At 42.2% G+C, this 21,579-nt stretch overlaps 1 protein-coding gene across 4 annotated transcripts in view; it reads left to right on the forward strand.

Moving 5' to 3' along the window:
• Positions 1 to 21,579, forward strand: part of ZHX2 (zinc fingers and homeoboxes 2) — a 70,181-nt gene that overhangs the window by 2,801 nt on the left and 45,801 nt on the right. The gene's annotated exons all lie outside the window — the stretch shown is intronic.

Here is a 21,579-nt window from a genome sequence, read left to right on the forward strand (position 1 = left end):
TTTATATGCCGCCCTTCTCCGGAGACTCAGGGCCGCTTACAGTGTGTTAAGCAATAGCCTTCATACTTTTGTATACTTTTATACAAAGTCAGCTTATTGCCCCCATAAACTGGGTCCTCAATTTACCTACCTTAGAAAGGATGGAAGGCTGAGTCGACCTTGAGCCTGGTGAGATTCGAACTTACTTTAATTGCAGACAGCTGGTGTTAAATTACAGTGCTTAGTCTGCAGAGCTATCCAGGAGTAATACGTAATATTACTCCTTTTAAGATAGCATCTTAAAACGGCTCACATAATTATTGGGTCATGTCCTCCTCCCACACAAAACGTACCTTCCGGAGATGCTAGCTAGGGCTGCCTTCACAGCTCTAGGTTGAGGAAAGAGTGTTTTAATATCCAGCCCGTGAGAAGCAATGTCCATTATTTTATTTATTTATTTATTTATTAGTCCAATTTATATGCCGCCCTTCTCCGTAGACTCGGGGCGGCTTATAAACAGGACATCCATTTAAGAACATCATATAACCTGAAGTACTTTTATGTGATTTCTTATCACTTGCCCAACCAGAATCTGCATAACGACATAATTCTGCATAATCAGTATGTGTTGGTTCTAACAATAACTTCATATGTTTAGTGTGCTTTAGGTATTTCAATAATTTCTTAACACATGTCCAGTGAAACTGTTTTGCCTTACCTACGTGTCGAGACAAGAGATTAACACTAAGTGCAATGTCGGGTCTGGTCCAACTACTAATGTACAACAGTGACCTAACAACTGAACGATAAAGTGTTCGATCCTCGAACTCAGGACTTGATTCATGTGTCAAGTTGTGAAAATCTGTTTGCATGGGTGTATATCTATATATGTATATATCTGCTTATTAGGGCTTTCACACACACCCCCAAGCGGCGGTGTTCTATACAAAGTTGGCTTATTGCCCCCACAATCCGGGTCCTCAATTTACCTACCTCGAAAGGATAGAAGGCTGAGTCAACCTTGAGCCTGGTGAGATTCGAACTTGCACTAATTGCAGGCAGCTGGCAGCTAAGCGCTAGCACTTAATAGCACTTTAGTCCACTGTACCACCGAGGCAAGTTTGTACACATATACACATGTAGAGAGAACCGTGGAATCCATGTCTCTGCTCAGCTGAAACTGGCAGGCCTGCAAACAGCTCGTGACGGCAGTGACGGTAATAATATAAAAACATTGTGGACTTTTCAGCTCCTAGGTTCTGATTGGGTTTTATGCAACCCCGTGTAAAGTCATAACATTATATAAATGCAACTAATGAGGTTTGGAAGCTATGGTTTATCATTTAGTGCGTGCAAGGGGCCCATCTTGGTTTAGTCAATGAGTTAGCAAACAGTGATATGATATAATTTGTGGATCTAATCTTAAATCATACATATATGGTAAGATGTAGTCCAACTACGTAGTTTTTACGGTGCTTTTTACAGTAGTAATCTGTATTTCACTGAACTGGTTGTGCATTGTCCTGAAGAGAAATACCTAATAGCATCTCACATTGCTCATATTGGCATAGTGTTTTATTTTATTTTATTTTATTGTTTTATTTTACTTTATTAATATTTTTTTTTTTTTTGCTTTAATTTATATGCCGCCCTGCTCCGGAGACTCAGGGCGGCTTACAATGCGTTAAGCAATAGCCTTCATACTTTTGTATATTTATACAAAGTCAGTTTATTGCCCCCATAATCTGGGTCCTCATTTCACCTACCTTTGAAAGGATGGAAGGCTGAGTCAACCTTGAACCTGGTGAGATTTGAACTTGCAGTAATTGCAAGCAGCAGATGTTAATCTGTTAATAACAGTGCTTTAGTCCACTGTACTACAGGCTCCCAAATTTATATGTTGCCTCATATCAAGCGACTCTAGTTTTATTCAGCCTTTTCCAAAACAAGCTAGGGCAGTGATGGCTAACCTTTTTGCCGTCATGTGCCAAAAGCCGGGGGAGTGCGGGGGGTTCACACATGTGCGTTCCCACATCCATAATTCAATGTGCCCTACACCCCCCCCCATGAATGCATGTGCAACCCCCACACATTCTCCCTGCTTTTGGCACATGATGGCACAGTGGGCCCATAGGCTCGTTTTTCGCCCTCCTCAGGCTCCAGAGGCTTTCTTGGAGCCTGGGCAGGGTGAAAACGGCCTTCCTCACCACCCCAGACCCTCCAGAGGCCAGAAATGGCCCGTTTCCCGACTTCTGGTGGGACCGGAAGGCCTGTTTTTCACCCTCCCCAGGCTCCAGAGCCTTTCTAGGAGCCAAGGGGTGAAAATAGCCTTCCCCACCGCTCCGGAGGCCAGAAATGGCCCATTTCCTGACTTCTGGTGGGACCGTATTGCCTGTTTTTCGCCCTCCCCAGGCTCCAGAGCCTTTCTAGGAGCCGGGGGGCGAAAATGGCCTTCCCCACCCCTCCGGAGGCTGGAAATTGCCCATTACCCATCTTCTGGTGGGGTCTGGAAGGCCCGAAAATCAGCTGGCTGGCACGTACATGCGTGCTGGAGCTGAGCTACAGCAACACTCGTGTGCCCACAGATATGGCCCCACGTGCCACCTGTGGCACACGTGCCATAGGTTCGCCATCACGGAGCTAGGGCCATGATGGCGAACCTATGGCACACGTGCCAGAGGTGGCATGCAGAGCCCTCTGTGGGCGCATACGCTGTCGCCAGCTGCTTTTTTGGGTTTTGTTGTGCACATGCGCACCGACAAGCTGCTCTCTTCCAGGTTCTGGCACAGATGCGCGCATGCTCCAGTTTTGGCACTCAGTGCCAAAAAGGTTAACCATCACTGACATAGAGTATAGTTTCTCAACCTTTGCAACTTTAAAATGTAGAATAGAATAGAATAGAATTCTTTATTGGCCAAGTGTGATTGCAATTTGTCTTTGGTGCATATGCTCTCAGGATACATAAAAAGACAAGATAACCTCATCAAGAATCACAGGGCACAACACCCAGTGACAGTCATATGATACAGTAAGCAATCAAATCATACTAGGAAACAATATCAATATAAATTGCAAGGATACAAGCAACAAAGTTACAGTCAGGCAGTCAAAAGTGGGAGGAGATTGGCTACAGGAAGGATGAGAAGACTAATAGCAATAGTCATGCAGCCTAATGTGAATAGTTTCACAGTGTTGAGTGAATTATTTGTTTAGCAGAGTGATGGCGTTCGAGAAAAAAACTCCTCATATCCAGTTGTTCTGGTGTGCAGTGCTCTATAGTGTCGTTTTGAGGGTAGGAGTTGAAACAATTTATATCCAGGATGCAAGGGATCTGTAAATATTTTCACAGCCCTCTTTTTGAATCATGCAGTATACAGATCCTCAATGGAAGGCAGGTTGTATGGATGTATGGACTTCAACTCCCAGAATTCCCCAGAAAAGCTGTCTGGAGAATTCTGAGAGTTGCAAAGGTTGAGAAACGCTGACTAGAGAATAGACCAGAAAAGATGTTTATGACATTTGAAGATGACCTCAAGCTAAGGGAAATTACTACTATCTTGTTTGTAAAAGTAGTTTTTATTGAATATAAATATTAAAAAAGACATACGTAACACATTGTGTATATGTTAGGGAAATTACTACTATCTTAGAGGACTAAATTAAACATACAAATACTGACTGGGAATAGGTGGCTTGGTTGTGAGAAGGATCTAAGATGAACATGAGGCAACTATGGGATGTAGCAGTCAGAAGGCCAGTGAATTCTTAGGCTACAGGTGTTAACACCTGACTCCTGAGAGGCAATGGTGTCAATTGTGGCTTTGTTGATTTGATCACCTCTGAAGTGTTGTGTCCAGTTCTTCACCCAAGAAGCGTGGAGATGTTTGAACAGGTTCAGAGGAAGAGTTTGGATGAAAAGAGATCTGGAAATCATACTTTATGAAGAATAAAATGGCTTTGCAGGTTTAGAAAACAGAACACCGATGGAATGTGATTGCAGTCAATCCAATGGGCAAAAGAGAAATGGATCTATTTGTAGAAATTGATAGCTGGAGATAGACCAATAGATTGCAACTAAAATAATTCATGCTGCAATTTATGACAAGAGCTGCTAAACCATGGAACTATCTACATATCTAGAGGATTGGGAGTTTTAAAAAGGGTGATAACAGGATGTCACAGTTTTCTACACTAACCAAGGATTGGACTAGATCAGGGCTGTCAAACTCATGGATTGGATGTGTCACGTGGTGGAAACACACATGTCCGGTTTAGTGAAGGGGAAAAAAGTCCCGATACGTCACGTGACGACCCCTGGACTAAATGATCCCCAAACCCCTTTTCATTCATTCTGTAATTCAGGTTCCAACCTTCTCCAATTCAGTGTGCTCAAGAAGTATTCATTTTCATCTCCCATAATCCCCAACCCCATTGTGGTCTCTCCATCTTAGTCCCTTCCAGACATATTGGAGTGTTTTTCATAATCTCAGATATGGTTCCAGATTCAGGAGTGACTGTAGCAGCACTCTTAGGAATTGTTGTCAGCTCCTGAATTTTCTATTTGTGGAAAATAAATAGCTACACAACACCCTTTTGTATTACTGTATATATTTCTTTTAACCTTTGTAAACATTTTCCCATTCTAATTTCATTATGGTGGGATATAATTTAATAAAATTTTAGCTGCTTTTCAAGCTTTTTTTTTTAAATTAAAGGATCTTTGACGTAAGTACTTCAGGATGTTTTGTTATTCACAATGAATAACGAAGGAAGTAATTAGAAATAAATGCATAATTATCTTTATGTAATTGCAGTAAAAGTGATATGTACTATATTTTACCCTGTTTGTTCTTTACATTACCGCCTGCAGCTAAAAAGATGAAGCAAGAATGCAGTGTAGATAGGTTTGCTCGTTTTTAATTATTTACTTGAAATCTTGTACCTGGCTTTTGTAAAAAAATCAGCTTCGGTATGCTTTCAAAGACCACAAGGGTCTTTTAAGAGAACCAAATAAACCATGAGCAGCTTAAAGAACAGTATTGTACAGGATCTGCGAATGAAAAAGATGTTGGGTGATTTTAAAACTCTACTGACATAAACAGTTTTGCAGTCCTAGCATTAGTATTGCCCGTGGATGTAAAAACAGGCATTTTGCATCTGTGTGAAATAATAGCTCTACTCTCTTTTGTGTTGGGCAGACAATATGTCAAGTATTGTGTTCTGGTCAGGGCACCGTACTTTAAACTGAAAGAAGTTTAGCGATCAGGACTGGAAACCTATCAGACCAGAGACTGAGAAAAATGGGAAACTTCGTATTTGAGAAGACCAAGGAAAATGGGAAATGCCACACTCTTCAAATACTTGAAGACATGCCCACGAAGAAGACCAATATGTGTTCTTTTTTCATCCCAGAATTCTTCAGTTATAGGAGGTTTGGATTCCTTCACGGAATAGGGTTGGTCTGAACAACTCCTGTAATTATTTGATTCTCTGATGTTTCAGAATTAGGGTCTTATACTGGCTAACCACGGGACGTCATGGCTCAATGGCTAAGATGCTGAACTTTTCAACGACACCCAGCTGTACATCTCCACCCCGGACCACCCCAACGATGCCCTTGAAGTGATGTCCCGGTGCCTGGAGGCCGTACGGATCTGGATGGGGAGAAACAGGCTCAGACTCAACCCATCCAAGACCGAGTGGCTGTGGTTTCCGACATCCCGATATAGTCAGCTGGTGCCATCGCTGACTATTGGGGGCGAAGTATTGGCCCCCACGGAGAGGGCTCGCAACTTGGGTGTCCTCCTGGATTCACGGCTGTCTTTAGAAGAGCACTTGACGGCCGTGACCGGGAGGATTTTTCATCAGGTTCGCCTGATTCGCCAGTTGCGTCCCTTTCTGGATCGGGACTCGTTACGCACGGTCACTCATGCCCTCGTCACCTCCCGTCTGGACTATTGTAACGCTCTCTACATGGGGCTCCCCTTGAGGAGCACTCGGAGGCTCCAACTGGCGCAGAGTGCGGCCGCGCGGGTGGTGATGGGAGCGACGTGGCGCTCCCATGTAACGCCTCTCCTGCGCGAGCTGCACTGGCTCCCGGTGGTCTTCCGAGTGCGCTTCAAGGTTTTGGTCATCACCTTTAGAGCGCTCCATGGCTCAGGACCTGGTTATCTACGGGACCGCCTGCTACCACCAATAGCCTCCCACCGACCAGTACGCTCCCATAGAGAGGGGCTCCTCCGGGTGCCGTCGGCCAAACAATGTCGACTGGCGGCCCCCAGGGGGAGAGCCTTCTCTGTGGGGGCACCTACTATCTGGAACGAGCTCCCCCCCGAGATACGGAGGATTCCGGATCTGCGTACCTTCCGTTGCACGCTGAAGACGTTCCTATTCCAGCAAGCCGGCCTGACCTAAACTTCTCCTCTTTTAAATGGGAATTTTAAATTTGGTTTTAAATTATTGGGGTTTTAAATATGGTTCAGCCAAATTTATCTAACTTGTTTTATTTCTATTTTAAATTTTGTATTGATATGTTTTATTTCATGGCTGTTCACCGCCCTGAGTCCTTCGGGAGTAGGGCGGTATACAAATCTAATAAACTAAACTAAACTAAACTAAACTAATTGAAAGGTCGGCAGTTCAGCAGTTTGAATCCCTAGTGACACATAACCGGGTGAGCTCCCGTTACTTGTTACAGCTTCTGCCAACCTAGCAGTTTGAAAGCACGTAAAAATGCAAGTAGAAAAATAGGGACCACCTTTGGTGGGAAGGTAACAGCATTCCGTGTGCCTTTGACGTTTAGTCATGCCGGCCACATGACCATGGAGACGTCTTCAGACAGTGCTGGCTCTTCGGCTTTGAAACGGAGATGAGCACCGCCCCCTAGAGTCGGGAATGACTAGTACATATGTGCGAGGGGAACCTTTACCTTTACTGACTAACCAGATGCTACTGAGAAGTCTACAGAAAGGCCGAAACACCTGTTACCATACACTCATGTTATAACTGTTTCTAACCAAGCAATTAAAATTGAGATGAATACACCTTTGTCACCAAAGATATTGCCATCCTGACTAATAAGCTATTGATTAGGACTGTAAGAACTGGACTGCAAAGTCTGGATCATCACTAGATGGAAGCAAAGAGCTAGAATTTTCAGTATCTTCTTGCTGTCACCTAGTGATTGTCTACAGTTCTTCAATCCAGAATTAGTTGCCCTTTACTCGATTTTGTTACCCACTGTGAACATCTCAAATCCACTTTTAAAACCATTCAGTTTGGTGGCCATCCTCTACCATAGTAGCAAATTCCACAGATATTTGGGAACTTTATGAAGAATAATTACTTTTTTTTATCTGTCTTGAATGTCCCCTCTTCTTCAGGAATCTTTAGATGGGAGCCTTGAGGCTCTTCCCTCCCCTACAAATTTGAAGATGGTCCCTAGACCACCCCAAATATTGCTGCCAGATGGTTTTTGATGTCATTAGCCGAAAAACATAATTAAGTGGGCTAGTGAGATAGATAGAAAGAATTCTTTATTGGCCAAGTGTGATTGGACACACAAGGAATTTGTGTTTGGTGCATATGCTCTCAGTGTACATAAAAAGAAAAGATACATTCGTCAAGAATCATAAGGTACAACACTTAGTGATAGTCATAGGATACAATTAAGCAATCAAATCCTACTAGGAAACAATATAAATCATAAGGATACAAGCAACAAAGTTACAGTCATACAGTCATAAGTGGGAGGAGATGGGTGATAGGAACGATGAGAAGATTAATAGTAATGCAGACCGTGAATAGTTTGACAGTGTTGAGGAAATTATTTGTTTAGCGGAGTGATGGCGTTTGGGGAAAAAACTGTTCTTGTGTCTAGTTGTTCTGGTGTGGTGTGCAGTGCTCTATAGCGTCGTTTTGAGGGTAGGAGTTGAAACAATTTATGTCCAGAATGCGAGGGGTCTAAATATTTTCAACGCCCTCTTTTTGATTCGTGCAGTATACAGGTCCTCAATGGAAGACAGGTTGGTATTGTTTTTTTTCTGCAGTTCTAATTATCCTCTGAAGTCAGTGTCTGTCTTGTTGGGTTGCAGAACCAAACCAGACAGTTATAGAGGTGCAGATGACAGACTCAATAATTCCTCTGTAGAACTGGATCAGCAACTCCTTGGTTGTTCGCTATTGTTAATATCCCTTCACCTGCTTTTTAACTTAGTTCAGGTTTAATTGTTAATCATTATGGTGATTTTAGGTATGGGTTGATTGTTTTAACCTGTTGTTTAATTTCAACCTGGGTAGCTAAAGTTAGAGTCCCTTGTTTTGCAAGATGGAAAGCTCTATAAATTGGATGGATGGAATGAATAAACAGACAGATAGAAAGATGCCATCATAGAAATGTTTGAGAAGGACTACAATCAAACATCTGTCTAAGAGGTTCTTGTGTGCTTATCAGAGATGGCCAGCAGATTTTTCATGCTCCTAAGATGCCTATTGATATTTAACTAGGTCTATAATACCTTGGAATATTAACACAGCCTACAAGTAGTGATATATAGGGCATGAAGGTTCACACTTCTTGTTTGTTTTCAAGGATCTTGGTGATTTAATTAGCGCTGGGGTGGGGAGGAATAAGGAGGGCTCTTTTGCGCAGATATTTGCCTAGTCAGAATCCTCATGCCCAAAATGCCATTCTTCCCCATCGTTTTGGAAGATAAGTGAAATGACCTGAGAAGGTACTTCTAACCTACAAATGTCCAAACACACACACACACACACACACACACACACACAGAGAGAGAGAGAGAGAGAGAGGGAGGGAGAGAGAGAGAGAGAGAGAGAGAGAAAGAGAAGAGGGTGCAGAGAGAGAAAGAGAAGAGGGTGCACCATACAGAGTTGAGTGGGTTTGGCAAAAAAAAAATGAACACATTTATAATCACATAAATCCTAAGTTATCTTATACTAGGGCTAACTCGCACACATAAATCAAGCAGTAAGTAAAATTAATTGTGAACTGTAGGAGAACTCTTAAGATCAGAAGACCAGGAGGTACCCTCAGAAACTTTTAGAAGACCAAATGTCAAGGTCTTCTAAATGCCACACCCATTGAACCAGTAGGGGAAAAAAATTGAATTGCACCACTGCTTACAACTGCTCACTTAGCAGCCATTCAAAGTTACAACTTACCTACAAAAAGGGAGTTACAACAAAGGAAAGCCCCATCCACGGGATATACGCAAAACCACGACCCCTCTGGTCCTCAGAGAAGCCTCTCTCCATGGAACCAGTCCCTGGTGCTTAAAAGGTTGGGGGCCACTACTATAGCAAAGAGGGGGTTCATTAAACACCGTGGTGTTTGCTCAATGAATACCACTCAAAAGTTCATAAAATTGGATGGGTCACATGGCCCACCCCATATATAATAGTCATCACAACATATGACCATAATGGGCAGGCTCCATTACCATCGTATGTTGAGGACTACCTGTACGTAAGCTAAGGTAGAGAGAAAAAACAAATATTCCATTAATGTATGCCAACTTCCTTCGTTTTGTTTGGGTTTTTATGGAGGATGTGATGGCTCAGTGACTAAGATACTGAGCTTGTCGATTGAAAGATTGGCAGTTCAGTGGTTTGAATCCCTAGTGTCGCGTAACGGGGTGAGTTCCTGTTACTTGTCCCAGCTTCTGCCAACCTAGCAGTTTGAAAGCACATAAAAAATGCAAGTAGAGAAATAGGGACCATCTTTGGTGGGAAGGTAACAGCGTTCCGTGTGCCTTTGGCATTTAGTCATGCCGGCCACATGTCCGCGGAGACGTCTTTGGACAGCGCTGGCTCTTCGGCTTTGAAACGGAGATGAGCACCGCCCCCTAGAGTCAGGAATGACTAGCACATATGTACGAGGGGAAGCTTTACCTTTACACCAGAGGTCTTCAAACTTGGCTACTTTAAGATTTGTGGACTTCAACTCCAGCTATACTGGCTGGAGAATTCTAGGAGTTGAAGTCCACAAGTCTTAAAGTTGCCAAGTTTGGGGACCCCTGCTTTACACTGTTGGAATTTGTCCATTTTTGCTACCTAACACTGTGATGGACTTCAGCCTCTTCCCCAGCCTTGAGTAGGGGTTAAGACTGGAAGCAGGAGCACATGTTTCTGTTGTGTTTTTGTTTCCACCCTTAATTTATTGCAGATAAATCACGGTGCCAAAATCAACTATGTACATAAATATAGGTCCACCATGCTGTTCCCTTTCAGAATAAACAAAGTTATGCAAAATGCAGAAAAAGAGTTGAGAAATAGTAATCAGGTAGTACAGGCAGTCCTCAAGTTACAAACACAATTGGGACCAGCGTTTCTGTCGCTAAGCAAGGCAGTTGTTAAATGAGCCATGCCTGATTTTTAATCACCTTTCTACAGCACAATTGTTAAGCAAATTAGTGCAGTTGTTATGTGAATGTATATTTGCAAAATCTAGATACTGCTACAACTCTCATTGCCATGACCTTTAACTGGATGAAACAGTATAGCGTAGAACAGCAATTTTTGAACCAAGTTGCCTCAAATGGGCTAAGTTACAGAATGTGTCTAACATCTGAGACCCATGACTCCCAAGCAGGGTGGATAAATATCAATGATTTTTTTTAAAAAATAAAAAAAATCAGATTTTTTTTTTATTTAAATCGGATTTTTTTGATTTAAATCGGATTTTTTTGATTTTTATCGAATTTATTTTAATAAAAAACTTTTGGGGTAAAAAATCTATTGTAAGATAGTTTTCTATTTAAGATACATAAATAATTTAGTTTATTCAGCATGAAATAGAGCTTAGTTATGTAGCATGAGGCTGTATATTCTGCAACACTGGGACTATCGGTGAGTCAACAGTGGGTCGAAGGAGTAGCAGAGATGACAGTTGCTCTTTAAAAATTATGATTTAAATCGAGTTGATTTAAATCAAGCCTGTTTACTAGTGATTTAAATCATGATTTAAATCGTGATTTAAATCAACTCAATTTAAATCAAATCCACCCTGCTCCCAAGGGTATGAAATTTGGGGAAATTTTAATTGCTTCCATGCTACTGGCTGCGGTTGCCCTGCTGGGCTGATCTTCACTTTCAACATTCCAAGACAATTTCCCAGCCAATCTAGCAATCCCTCATCCTCTCCTCCACCCAGTAGCAGCCACTTACCTGCCTGCTGGGCAGGGCAAGACAGGTGGAAGAAAGGAAGGGAAGGGAAGGGAAGGGAAGGGAAGGGAAGGGAAGGGAAGGGAAGGGAAGGAAAGGAAAGGAAAGGAAAGGAAAGGAAAGGAAAGGAAAGGAAAGGAAAGGAAAGGAATGCTCCCTGCCAGATTCCCACAAGTAAATTCAATGGGGAAGCCAGCAGGAAGTCAGAGGTTCCTTCTGCTATCACTGCTTTTTTGCCTGCCCATGGGCATTCTGTTTCTTTGTTTAGATAAGAGCCAAGGTGGTGCAGTGGTTAGAGTGCAGTACTGCAGGCTACTTCACCTGACTGCTAGCTGCAGTTCGGCAGTTCAGATCTCACCAGCTCAAGGTTGACTCAGCCTTCCATCCTTCTGAGGTGGGTAAAATGAGGACCCAGATTGTTGGGGGCAAGATGCTGACTCTGTAAACCACTTAGAGAGGGCTGTAAAAGCACTATGAAGCGGTATATAAGTCTAAGTGCTATTGCTAAGTGCTATAAGGAAATATCTCTGAAACAATGACCCAACAGGCCACAAGTTAACTAATAAGATATTAAATCAACTTTTTTGCCTCCATATTTCATTACCCCGCTGTTTCCCCCAAAATAAGACATCCCCTGATAATAAGCCCAATCGGGCTTTTGAGCACATGGCAATAAGGCCAAGCACTTATTTCAGGGTTCAAAAAAATATAAGACAGGGTCTTATTTTCGGGGAAACAGAGTATATAGATAATTCAGAGGCAGCAATTAGTTCCAAATTAGCTACCCCAACACATTCCTTGCTTTGCAGCAAGCCCTAGGATCAGTCCCCAGCGTTTCCAAGCACTGCAGAGTGCCTGCCATCTGCCTGAAACTCAATGCAAACTGCAGTTACGAAACGAGATGTTCCAAATTGGAAACACAGCAGGGGACAAGTGGTTAAATCAGGTCTCATAAATATAACTAAGCAGTAGAAAGCAATAACAGATGTGCCTACAGGCTCTGCTCTGGCTTGAAAACAGAGTTTCTTTGCCCCTGACTCGGTAGAAAGGCTGACCCACATAAGATAGCTGAACATTAGTTTCAGGTTTCTAAAAAGCTTCCTCTTCCCTACTTAGGGTAGTTGAACAGATCATTTGTAAAATGATCAAAAGGTGGCATCTCAGCAATTTTTGTTAGAGAGCTTGGAAAAATAGATCAAACAAGTAGGCTGCACACTGTTGCACAGCAAGGAATGTTTTCCTCGCCTCCGTAGTCCCATACTTCCTGCAAATTGTGTTCCTGAGGATTGTTATCCCCCCGCCTAGTTGTGGAAAATGAGCCAGGGATGATGAGCCATAGAGAGGGGGGAAAATTGGCGAAAGTAATCCTGTGAGAACATGTGGGTTTGATATACAGGTAGTTTTCAACTTATAACAGTTCATTTAATGACTGCTCGAAGTTAAAATGGCACTGGAAAAAGTGACATGACTGTTTTTCACACTTAACAACATTGCGGCATCCTGATGCTCACGTGATCCAAATTCAGACTTTGGGCAACTGTCTCATATTTATGACGGTTGCAATACTCCCAGTTTGGACCAGATCACCCGATCCAGTAGTGATGGCAGTGGGTGGTTCGGAGAACCGGTAGCAGAAATCCCTGTCCCCCATGTCCAGCTGAGCCGCGCGATCATCAGAGGCTTTTTTTTTTTACTTTTAAAAGCGTTTTTCTACAAATGCTTTTAAAAGTTTTTTTAAAAAAGCCTCTGATGATCACGTGGCTCAGCTGGGATCATCAGAGCCTTTTAAAAGCATTTTTTAACAACCTCTTCGGCTGAAGAGGTTGTAGAAAAACTGCTTTTAAAATTTTTTTTAAAAAAAGTTGCCCCCCCCCACCCAGTCACATTACCCCCCCCCCACCAAGCCACACCCACAGAACCAATAGTAACAAATTTTACATTCACCACTGGAACAATGGCAGTGATTCACTTAACAGCTGTGGCAAGAAAGGTCGTAAAGTGGGGCAAAATTCACTTAACAACCGTCTCGCTGAACATCAGGGCTCCGTTGTGGTCGTAAATCAAGAACTACCTTTATTTTATTTTATTTTGGAAATGCAACTGAGTGTTCCAGGCAGAAAAAAGGCTGTTAGCTTGGGCTTATTTCACGCCTTGTTTCTCAAGTTAAGCCTATTAAAGGCTTATATAAGGTAATAATTAACTGTTTTCTTTTTAAAAGTGGGAAATTGCACTGCTGTTATTTGGAGATTTGTGATCTTGGGGGTCCCTGAAGAAGGAATCATGGCTTTAGGTGACATGCAGTGGAAATGTATAGTAGAGGCCAGTTCCCAGATTTTCAATTTTCTCCAGAGTAAAAGCATTAGCCTTCTTTAGAGAAGAAGCAAATATCCTAAAAGTATTAGGAGACTATTGTGCAAACCAACAGCTGCAAACTTCTTCATTACCAGTGCAAAGAACTGGCAAGTTGCTGGTACCTACGAAAGCAGTTGGAAAGACAATAAAGAGATCTCCACTGTTAGTGTACTTTGAAAATGTTGGTTGGGAAGTAGTTGCTGGAATTCCTTTTAACGCCATTCGTTTCCAAGTTGTAGCAAAGACGCTCTTGAGAAGGCATTTGGAAAAGAATGACTTTAGGTAGGCACCAGAGAATTTAACAGGGATGAGAAGTACTCTAAGGCCTTAATTTAATGTGATTAGGAACAGTGGATGGAAGACGAACAGAGTTTGTATCTGAACATAACAGAATAAAAGGATTGGAAGGGATCTTGGAGGTCTTTTAGTCCACCCCCTGCTTAGGCAAGAAACTCTACACCACTTCAGACAAATGGTTATCCAACATCATCTTAAAAACTTCCAGTGTTGGAGTATTTACAACTTCTGGAGGCAAGTTGTTCCACTGATTAATTGTTCCAACTGTCAGGAAATTTCTCCTTAGTTCTAAGTTGCTTCTCTCCTTGATTAGTTTCCACCCATTGCTTCTTGTCCTGCCCTCAGGTGCTTTGGAGAATAGCTTGACTCCCTCTTCTTTGTGGCAGCCCCTGAGATATTGGAACACTGCTATCATGTCACCCCTGGTCCTTCTTTTCATTAAACTAGACATACCCAGTTCCTGCAACCGCTCTTCCTATGTTTTAGTCTACTAATCATCTTTGTTGCTCTTCTCTGCATTCTTTGTAGGATCTCTCTTTTTTTTAACATTTTTTTTTTTTAATTTGATTTATATCCCGCCCTTCTCCGGAGACTCAGGGCGGCTTACAATGCGCTAAGCAATAGCCTTCATCCTTTTGTATATTTTATACAAAGTCAGCTTATTGCCCCCACAACTGGGTCCTCAATTTACCTACCTTAGAAAGGATGGAAGGCTGAGTCAACCTTCAGCCTGGTGAGATTCGAACTTGCAGTAATTGCAGGCAGCTGGTCTTAATAACAGGGTGCTTTAGACCACTGTACTACCAAGGCTCTACATTTGGTGATGATAAAGCACCATTTAGCATCTGGAGCAGATGGAAGACGAACAGAGTTTGTACCTGTTACCTAGCTAGTTTGTACCTAGCTACCAGTGAGTAGCTAAGACAACTTTTATCAATCTGGTGCCTTACAGATGGGTCAAAAAAATCTCCCGTAAATAGTAGCCCTTCACTCCCACAATGGGGACCAGATTTTCTGTTGCTAAGCAAGTCAGTTGTTAAGTGAGTCATGCCCAGTTTTACAATCTTTTTTGCCAGTGTTGTTCACCAAATAATTTATTAAGTGAATCATACGATCATAAAGCAAATCTCTTTCCCCCTTGAGTTTGTTTGTCAGAAACCATTGGGAAGCTTAAAAATGGCGATCTCAAGATCCCATGATGCTACAACCCTCATAAATAGATGCTGGTTGCCAAGCGTCCAAATTTTGATCATGCGACTATGAGGATGCTGTGATGGTTATATGAGGACTGGTCCAGGGGTGAAATGCTCCCGGTTCGGACCAGATCGCCCAATCTGATAGCGATGGAGGCGGGTGGTTCGGAGAACCGGTAGCAAAAATCCCTGCCCACACCCCCATGCCCAGCTGAGCCGTGCAATCATCAGAGGCTTTTTTTTCTTTTAAATGCTTCTGACGATCCAAGCTGAGTTGCCTGATTGGCAGAGGCATTTAAAAGAAAAAAAGCCTCTGACGATCAGGCAACTCAGCTGGGATTGTCAGAGCCTTTTGAAAGCATTTTTTTACAACCTCTTCGCCGAAGAGGTTGTAGAAAAAATGGTTTTAAAAGTTTTTTTAAAATTGGCCATGCCCACCCAGTCACATTACCCCCCCCTACCAAGCCATGCCCACAGAACCGGTAGTAACAAATTCTAGATTTCACCACTGGACCGGTCATAAAGTCATTCAGTGCGATTGTAACTTTCAACGGTCACTAAACAAATGGTTGAAAGTCTTCAGGTCTTCTCAAGCAACAAAACCTGTCCATCCCAAGTTCTTTGAATGCTATGCAGATGTTTGAATTCTGAGTTGATAAACTGTATGTACTGCTTTTAACAGCCTATCTCTAAGCCTTGCAGGCATCTGGAACTGGTAACTCTCTAATCTTTAATCCCTTTCTGAGATTATTTAAAACCAGATTCTTAACAAGTGTGTCTCTATGACTGCCCAGTTCATGGCAGACTCCCAGTAACTTTTTCCCTCCTAGTTTTATTAATGGTTTCCTTTTTAGCAAATGTGTAAACCCATTATCCACAGTTTATAGGCTGCTTGTCTGCTTCGAGGAGAGATGATTGTGTGAAAATCCACCAACGCTCCCTTTCAAACAGAGCAAGGATGATATATATACGGCACTGCAGTGATTCCAGAGTGTTAAAGAAACCCCAGGGCAGTAAAGTGAGCTGAGAAAGTGAATTGATTTCTTGTTTTAAGGTCAGCAATCTGCATTCACAAATGTTTACTGTTTTTATCTTCAGGGGCTGCTGTTTGCTAAGTGAGGCCTTGTTGGTAAATTATTTAAACAAGACCCTCGCTCCCTAAAATGAGGCAACTTGCTGAACAAACCTGTTTGTGGGTGGTTTGCATTTCATTTTAAATCTTCAGCTCCCTCTGAAGCAGAGAAAGAGGGAAACCAAGCCTTAACCACCAGCAGATCACACTGTAAGAACAAGCTATGTTCTTCAGACACCTTAATCTCTCATTCAGCAACATTGTGTTAATATAAGAACTGTGTCACCTCCTTAAACTAACTGCAGAACCCTCAATTTGGAAGTTCAAAGATTTGTTATAAAAATAATAATTGAAAGCTCAACAGAGCTTTCCAAAGAAACAGAGCGTGCCAAAAATTCCATTTCTAGTTGAATGCCTGGAATTACGATTGAGAAATAATACTGTTTAATATCTCAGTGAACAGTTGCTACTCAAACCAGAGGGAGGCATCTTTTTAGACTAGGGCTGGGCAACTATGGCAACTTTACAACCTGTGGACTTCAACTCCCAGAATTCCTGAGCCGGCCATGTAGAGTTGGAAATCCAGCGGTCATAACTTGCAGAGTTTTCCACCTTTGTTCTAGGCCAGGGGTGTCAAACTTGCATCGTCACGTGACATATTGCAAGTTTTTTCCCTTTCGCTAAACCGGGCATGGGTGTGGCCAGCACGTGACTCATCCGGGCCACAACTTTGTTCTAGGCTAACGATATATTTGGAATTTTGAGGAGTTGTGGATATCCTAAAATGGCTGCCGTAATAATGGGGCCAATCACAAAATTCTTTTTCCCTTAGAAGCAAATTACAATTACAGGCAGTCTTGACTTACGACCATAATGGAGCCCAGAATTTCTCTCATAAGTCATGACTGTCATAAGTCAAGGCACCCACAAGACCAACCCAATTTTTTTTCTCTTTTTTTCAACAGTCATTTGTTTATAGAGGCTTTTTTACATTATCAGAAACTGGTCCAAAAGGCCAGAAACTAAAAAAAAAAAAAAAGCAAATTGGAGTCATATGACTGCTGAATGCTTCCACTGGTCATAAGATGAACTGGTTGCTAAACATCTGAAATGCAGTCCTGTGATCATAGGCAGGGTACCAACATTGGAATTCCGGAACCAGGTCGTCAGTAGCTTTTGGAGGGTCTTTTGTAACTTTGAATGGCCACTAAGTGACTGTTCCTTAAACGAGGACTACCTGCAGTGTCTTGCTCTGGCCTCTAACCTTTGCTCATTCCACATTCTCTCCAGCACCTGAGGGATATGGTTAGTTAGGATTCAGCAACATCTTAAGGGTCATAAAATATTCGCCATTGTCATGCCATCCTATCTGCAACCTGTTAGTATTTTAATGGGTTCCCCCCCCCTTTGGAGTTACCCAAAACAATAGCAACTTATAAATATTATTGTAGAATCAGCTTTATGCTTATCTACTTGAGGAGCGATTGGCTAGTACTGGTGACATCACTGGAGTAATGTGTCGTTCTAATCCTTTTCTACATCTACGGCGCTAAACCAGCGGTGAAATCCACTTACCTTCGCTACCGGTTCGGGAATGGGAGCTTGCATGCTCAGAGGGTCAAAAACGGGACGTAATGATGTCCCAGTAGGCGGGCGGAGCCTTCCGCCGCCAGCGCTACCGGTTCGCGCAAGCCGGATAGAGCCAGACGGATTTCACCGCTGCGCTAAACACTTTCTTTTCTCATGAGGGAGCAGTACTTGAATGTATGCATGATATCCACTAATTTCAGAATGTTTACATCCCTTACGGCCTTGATGGCGAACCTATGGCACGCCTGCCACAGGTGGCACGTGGAGCCATATTTGTGGGCACGCAAGAGTTTCCGGTTGCGTCATGCTGAAATGGAGGACTAGGAATTGTATAGCTGCTTATCTTAGTTCTCCCTTTTCTGTGTCTGGCGGTTGTTCCTGCGCCATCATGAGCCGTGGAGAGGCTCGTGAAGAAGGGGAGGCATCGGGGCATGCGAGGAGGTGGCTCTTCCGTATGCCGGCAGATTTCTTCTCAGGGTACCAGCGCAGAAAGAGGGCGGCGTGGGATCGCCCTGAAATCGTGACTATACCAATTGGAGAGGGAAGCCCGCCAGTGTGGTGTAAGAATTCTACTTTACTAAGAAAGCTCCGAGCTGACTGACTCAAGAATAATATTAACGTGGTTTGTTTTTATAATGTAAATTTAGCTTTACAATATTAGCAGTGTATTCTTATTTTTATTTTTTTAAAGTAAGTCCAGAGTTCACAGATAGTTAAATTATTCAATTCCTTTTATTCTTGTGCAATTGCTTTCCTTGTGGAACATCATCATCATCATCATCATCATCATTATTACTATTATTATTATTTTGGTACATGCAAAAGTTATAGGTAAGGAGGCCCTCAAAGACATCGCTACAATGAAGTCCTATCTGCTTCAGCTTTTTATCTTCATTAGTTGTTGTTGCTGGATTTAGTGTTTGTTTTGTAAATACTGTTATCAATTATTCACAGCCACTTTGGCACTTGCAACTCTTTCCTTGCAAATAGAGGCCCTCAATCAGTAAAGACATTGGAATTCATTATAATACTATTAAACGAAATTGCATTACAGGTAGTCCACAACGTACGACCACAATTGAGCCCAAAACTTCTGTTGCTAAGTGAGACATTTGTTAAGGGAGTTTTGCCCGATTTTACGACCTTTTTTGCCTCAGTTGTTAAGTGAATCACTGCAGTTGATAAGTTAGTAACACGGTTGTTAAGTGAATCCGGCTTCCCCATTGACTTTGCTTGTCAGAAGGTCGCAAACATGATTCCAGGACACTGCAACGGTCATAAGTATGAGCCCGTGGCCAAGCGTCTGAATTTTGATCGTGGGACCATGGGGATGCTACAAAGGTTGCAACTGAAAAACGGTCATAAATCACTTTTTGGGTGGGGAATTCTGGGAATTGAAATCCACAGGTCTTAACATTGCCAAGGTTGGATACTCCTGATATAGCCCATATTGTGCCTTTTTATTACAGAGAATATCATGGGAGAATTTGCAAAGGCTTTTAAACGTCCAGGTGTACTTTATCTATAGCATTTTCCTTATCTACTAAATTAATAATTCTATTAAAAAGGAAATGCAGTTAGTCTGACATTATTTACTTGTGGAGTCCCATACTGGAGCCTATTCATTTATTTATTTTATTTTATTTATTTATTATTTATTTTTATTTATTTTTATATGCCGCCCTTCTCCAGAGACTCAGGGCGGCTTACAATGCGTTAAGCAATAGCCTTCATACTTTTGTATATTTTATACAAAGTCAGCTTATTGCCCCCACAAACCGGGTCCTCATTTTACCCACCTTAGAAAGGATGGAAGGCTGAGTCGACCTTGAGCCTGGTGAGAATTGAACTCGCAGTAATTGCAGGCAGCTGGATGTTAAATGCTGCCTTAGTAGGAGGCATTAGCCTCCTACGCCTGAGTGGCTCCTGAGTGGCGTATTCATGGTGGCATACTTATTCAAATGGTGACAAATACTTGCCCAGTATAGGCAAAAGAATGATATGTCTGAATTTTTTTTTTCCTTTTGAAGATCGGAATGATATTTGCTCTCCTACGATCCTCTGGAACCCCTCCAGTCTTCAAGGAATCTCCAAGATTACCAACAGTGGTTTTCTGGAATCACCTCTGTTAGTTCCTTTAGTAACCTAGGCTCTCCTGCTTCAGCGGGGGCTGGAGTAGAAGACCTCCAAGGTCCCTTCCAGCTCTATTCTGATTGATTGAAGTCCAATATATATAGCTGTGACTTGTAACTTCTCTTCCTCTCCTCTGAATATCATGAATTCAAAGATAACATAGATATTCAAAGATATTTTTCTCCAGGTACAAGCTACCTTCACTTCTTCAACCAACTACTCCTGGTTGTGAGAATCAGGTCCAGCACAGCAGATTATTTTGCTTATCCTTCTAGTAAATGAAGTTGCCAGCAAGAGAGGGGAAGAACTTGCTAAATCTCTGGGTTTTGGCAGAATTAGATCTCCATCAGAATAACTGAAATCTCCGGTTATCACTACAGGTAGTGCTCAGTTAACCACGACTCCCATGCAGCAACAGTTCAAAGTTACAATGGCGTTAAGTAGCTTTATAACCAGTTAGTCTTTAGAGATTCTCCAGGTCATGTTGTCCCAAAGGTGCTTTTTCAGGAGACCACTGGACTTTCTGGTTTTTCTTTGAAGACATTTTGCTTCTCATCCAAGAAGCTTCTTCAGCTCTGACTGGTTGGTGGGGAACGGAAGGATTTATATTCCTTGCAGACAGCTGGTCCTTTCCATCCTTTTTGAGAGTCATTGAAGCACTTTATCTGTGTCCTCAGAGTCACCTGGGTAGTACTAATGGTTCCTGTAGTCTGCAATTTTTTTGGAAATCCATTCCTACTCCCACACCATTCAAAAGGTGTTCATCCCAAATTGCATAGCTAAAGGTCTGTAGAGATTCTCAGTCATCCAGGTCATGGTTGTCCCAAAGGTGCTTCTTTTCAGGAGGCCACTGGACTTTCTGGTTTTTCTTAGAAGATGTTTCGCTTCTCATCCAAGAAGCTTCTTCACCGTTTATTGAACTTGCAGCCTCTGCAGTGTCCCCACAGTCACACGATTGCCATTCTGACGCTTCACAGCCTTGCAACATCGTAAACTCAACCATGCACACACCAGTCTCGTGTTAAATGACTTTTGGTTTGCATTAAATGCAACCGGGTAGGTTTTGCACTACATTGAATACCGCATTATTCCAACTCACATTGACTGTGACCTTCCTGTTTTGCAAACTGTTTGTTGTTTGTGGAGTCCCTGGTGCCCTCGTTGCTTGGTGATTTTTTTGCAGACAGTTCATTACCAAACTAGTGGCATTAACGGTGCACTGATGGTGTTACCTAGTTTGGTAAAGAAATGTCTGCAAGAAAACCACAGAGAGCAGCAAGAATCCTGCAGTTCAACGCTTAGCTGCAAATATTCTCTTCTATCAGTATTTGTTGTTGGTTTTAGCATCTTTTTCTGGAGCAAAAGATGCTGTACACTGCACTCCTTTTTTATTTTTATTTTTACTATTATTATTATTTTTACTATTATTATTATTTTTACTATTATTTTTACTATTATTATTATTATTATTATTATTATTATTATTATTATTAATTCAATTTGTATGCCACCCCTCTCGGAATACTCAGGGTGGCTCACAATGCATTTAAAATCATTATAAAAAACATTTAAGAATTAAAAACATTAAAAACTCATTCACACCATGCATGGCCGGATCTCGTCGGATCGTAAGAGCAAGATCAACGGCCCCAGGCCTGCCGTAAAAGCCAGGTCTTCACCGCTTTTCGGAAGGCCACAATTTGGGATTAAAACACTGAACCAGGAGTGCAAGACCTCACATTGGAACAAATAAAGTTTCCCAAACTGATTGAATTAAAC

Source organism: Pantherophis guttatus, chromosome 3, assembly GCF_059756535.1.
Source record: "Pantherophis guttatus breed Tessera chromosome 3, ASM5975653v1, whole genome shotgun sequence".
NCBI classification, from domain to species: Eukaryota; Metazoa; Chordata; class Lepidosauria; order Squamata; family Colubridae; genus Pantherophis; species Pantherophis guttatus.